We start from the raw sequence: 4,122 nt of genomic DNA, 5'->3' as shown, positions 1-4,122 counted from the left end.
TCAGATTCAGAGGTTGAAGAAGGACTGCTGATGCTGTTGGATTCTGACCTCCCTGCACTCAAAGTAGATTTTCTGGAGCTACAGAACTCCAAATGACGCGCTCTCAACGGCGTTGGAAAGTAGACATCCAGGGCTTTCCAGAAATATATAATAGTCCATACTTTGCCCGATTTTAGATGACGCAAAAGGGCGTTGAACGCCAGTTCTACGCTGTAGTCTGGAGTTAAACGCCAGAAACACGTCACGAACCAGAGTTGAACGCCAAAAACACGTTACAACTTGGCGTTCAACTCTAAAAGAAGCCTCTGCACGTGTAAACTTCAAGCTCAGCCCAAGCACACACCAAGTGGGCCCGAAAGTGGATTTATGCATCAATTACTTACTTCTGTAAACCCTAGTAGCTAGTTTAGTATAAATAGAACTTTTTACTATTGTATTTATCATAATATATATGATTTTTAGTTTATCTTTGGATCATATTGATCACATTGGGGGCTGGCCATTCGGCCATGCCTGAACCTTCATCACTTATGTATTTTCAAGGGTAGAGTTTCTGCACTCCATAGATTAAGGTGTGGAGCTCTACTGTTCCTCATGATTTAATGCAAAGTACTACTGTTTTTCTATTCAATTCAACTTATTCTGCTTCTAAGATATCCATTCGCACCCAAGAACATGATGAATGTGATGATTATGTGACGCTCGTCATCATTCTCACTTATGAACGCGTGCCTGACAAACACTTCCGTTCTACATGCAAACAAGCTAGAATGAGTATCTCTTAGATATCTAATACAGAGGACCAAGTCTGAGATATTAGAATCTTCGTGGTATAAGTTAGAACCCATACATGGCCATTCCTGAGATCCAGAAAGTCTAAACCTTGTCTGTGGTATTCTGAGTAGGATCTGGGAAGGGATGGCTGTGACGAACTTCAAACTCGCGAGTACTGGGCGTAGTGACAGACGCAAAAGGAGGGTGAATCCTATTCCAGTATGATCGAGAACCTCCAGATGATTAGCCGTGCCATGACAGAGCATTTGGACCTTTTTCACAGAGAGGATGGGATGTAGCCATTGACAACAGTGATGCCTTACAGAAAGCTTGCCATGGAAAGAAGTAGGAATGATTGGATGAAGACAGCAGGAAAGCAGAGGTTCAGAGGAACGAAAGCATCTCTATATGCTTATCTAAAATTCTCACCAATGATTTACATAAGTATTTCTATCTTTATTTTCTGTTTATTTATTATTATTATTTGAAAACTCCATAACCATTTGATATCCGCCTGACTGAGATTTACAAGATGACCATAGCTTGCTTCATACCAACAATCTTCGTGGGATCGACCCTTACTCACGTAAAGTTTTATTACTTGGACGACCCAGTGCACTTGCTGGTTAGTTGTATCGAAGTTGTGAATGAAAAATGATTTATTAAGACATGCGTACTGAGTTTTTGGCGCCGTTGCCTGAGATCACAATTTCGTGCACCAAGTTTTTGGCGCCGTTGCCAGGGATTGTTCGAGTTTGGACAACTGACGGTTCATCTTGTTGCTCAGATTAGGTAATTTTCTTTTTGTTTTATTTTCAAAAAAAAATTTCTTCAAAAATCTTTCAAAAAAAAAATTTTCCTTTTGTTTTCGAAAATTATTTTAAAATTTTTAAGAACGAATTCTAAAGTTTCCAAATGGTATGCTGAAGTTTGGCTGGCCATCAAGCTTTAGACTAACCCGGTATGATTCCTGGAATCTTGATTGAGGACTTTGAATTCATTACTTCCTTTTTCCTATATGTTTTCGAAAAAAAATATACAAAAAAATTAATAAAATCATAAAAATTAAAAATATTTTATGTTGTTTGTTTGAGTCTTGAGTCAATTTTTAAGTTTGGTGTCAATTGCATACTTTTATTTTTATAAAAATTTTTGAAAATTCATGCATTCATAGTGTTCTTCATGATCTTCAAGTTGTTCTTGGTAAGTCTTCTTGTTTGATCTTCATATTTTCTTGTTTTGTGTCTTTTCTTATTTTTCATATGCATTTTCAATTTGTTAGTGTCTGAAGTTTGCAAATTTCTAAGTTTGGTGTCTTGCATGTTTTCTTTGCATAAAAAATTTTTCAAAAATATGTTCTTGATGTTTATCATGATCTTCAAAGTGTTCTTGGTGTTCATCTTGATATTCATAGTGTTCTTGCATGCATCACATGTTTTGATCCAAAGTTTTCATGCATTGAGTCTTTTTGATATTTTTCTCTTTCATCATTGAAAATTCAAAAATCAAAAAAAAAAATATCTTCCCCTTTTTTACTCATAAAATTCGAAAATTTGAGTTGATTTTTTCAAAAATTTTTAAAATCTAGTTGTTTCTTATGAGTCAAATCAAATTTTCAATTTGAAAATTCTATCTTTTTCAAAAATCAAATCTTTTCATTTTTTCTTAATTTTATCTCATAATTTTTGAAAATATTATCAACAATTAATGTTTTGATTCAAAAATTTCAAATTTGTTACTTTCTTGTTAAGAAAGATTCAAACTTTAAGTTCTAGAATCATGTCTTGTAATTACTTGTGAGTCAAGTCATTAATTTTGATTTTAAAATTCAAATCTTTTTCAAAACTAATTTTAATCATATCTTTCTATCATATCTTTTTAATCATCTTTTTCAAAAATTTGATTTTAAAATATCTTTTCTAACTTCTTATCTTCTTATCTTTTCAAAATTGATCTTCAAATCTTTTTCAACTAACTAATTGACTTTTTGTTTGTTTCTTATCTTTTTCAAAACCACCTAACTACTCTTCCCTCTCTAATTTTCAAAAATACCTCCCTCTTTTTCAAAAATTCTTTTTAATTAATTAATTGTTTCAAATTTTAATTTTAATTTTATTTCCCCTTTAATTTTTGAAAATCATCAACTCTTTTTCAAAAATTATTTTCGAAAACTTCTCTCTCTCATCTTCTTCTATTTATTTAATTACTTACTAACACTTCTCTTCATCTCATATCTCTGCTCCTATCCTCACCCTTGTGTTTGGATTATCCATTCTTCTTCACTCTTATTCCCTTTCTTCTTCTACTAACAATAAGGAACCTCTTTACTGTAACATAGAGGATTCCTCTTCTTTTCTTGTTCTCTTCTCTTTCATATGAGAAGGAACAAGGAAAAGGGCATTCTTGTTGAAGCTGATCCAGAACCTGAAAGGACTCTGAAGAGGAAACTAAGAAAAGCTAAAATACAACAATCCAGAGACAACCTTACTGAAATTTTCGAACAAGAAAAGGAGATGGCAGACGCACCTAACAACAATAATGCAAGGAGGATACTTGGTGACTTCACTGCACCTAATTCCAATTTACATGGAAGAAGCATCTCAATTCCTGCCATTGGAGCAAACAACTTTGAGCTGAAACCTCAATTAGTTTCTCTGATGCAGCAGAACTGCAAGTTTCATGGACTTCCATCTGAAGATCCTTTTCAGTTCTTAACTGAATTTTTGCAGATCTGTGATACTGTTAAGACCAATGGAGTTGATCCCGAGGTCTACAGGCTTATGCTTTTCCCATTTGCTGTAAGAGACAGAGCTAGAGTATGGTTGGACTCTCAACCTAAGGATAGCCTGAACTCTTGGCATAAGCTGGTCACGACTTTCTTAGCCAAGTTCTTCCCTCCTCAAAAGCTTAGTAAGCTTAGAGTGGATGTTCAAACCTTCAGACAGAAAGAAGGAGAATCCCTCTATGAAGCTTGGGAGAGGTACAAGCAACTGACCAAAAAGTGTCCTTCTAACATGCTTTCAGAATGGACCATTCTGGATATATTCTATGATGGTCTGTCTGAGTTATCAAAGATGTCATTGGACCATTCTACAGGTGGATCCATTCACCTTAAGAAAACGCCTGCAGAAGCTCAAGAACTCATTGACATGGTTGCTAATAACCAGTTCATGTACACTTCTGAAAGGAATCCTGTGAATAATGGGACGCTTATGAAGAAGGGAGTTCTTGAAATTGATACTCTGAATGCCATATTGGCTCAGAACAAAATATTGACTCAGAAAGTCAATATGATTTCTCAGAGTCTGAATGGAATGCAAGTTGCATCCAACAGTACTCAAGAGGCAT

General features: G+C 34.8%; 1 non-coding gene across 1 annotated transcript; it reads right to left on the bottom strand.

Moving 5' to 3' along the window:
* Positions 1–3,686: 3,686 nt before the first annotated feature.
* LOC148568019 (small nucleolar RNA R71) lies at positions 3,687–3,794 on the bottom strand. Its single transcript, XR_015882016.1, has one exon. It is a non-coding gene; the product is annotated as a small nucleolar RNA R71 (small nucleolar RNA).
* Between the last annotated feature and the right edge of the window lie 328 nt (positions 3,795–4,122).

Source organism: Arachis ipaensis, chromosome B4 (genome assembly GCF_059453495.1).
Source record: "Arachis ipaensis isolate K30076 ecotype BB chromosome B4, ASM5945349v1, whole genome shotgun sequence".
Taxonomy (NCBI): Eukaryota; Viridiplantae; Streptophyta; class Magnoliopsida; order Fabales; family Fabaceae; genus Arachis; species Arachis ipaensis.
Note: the sequence above shows the minus strand (reverse complement) of the source record. Positions and strands in the feature narration are given on the sequence as shown.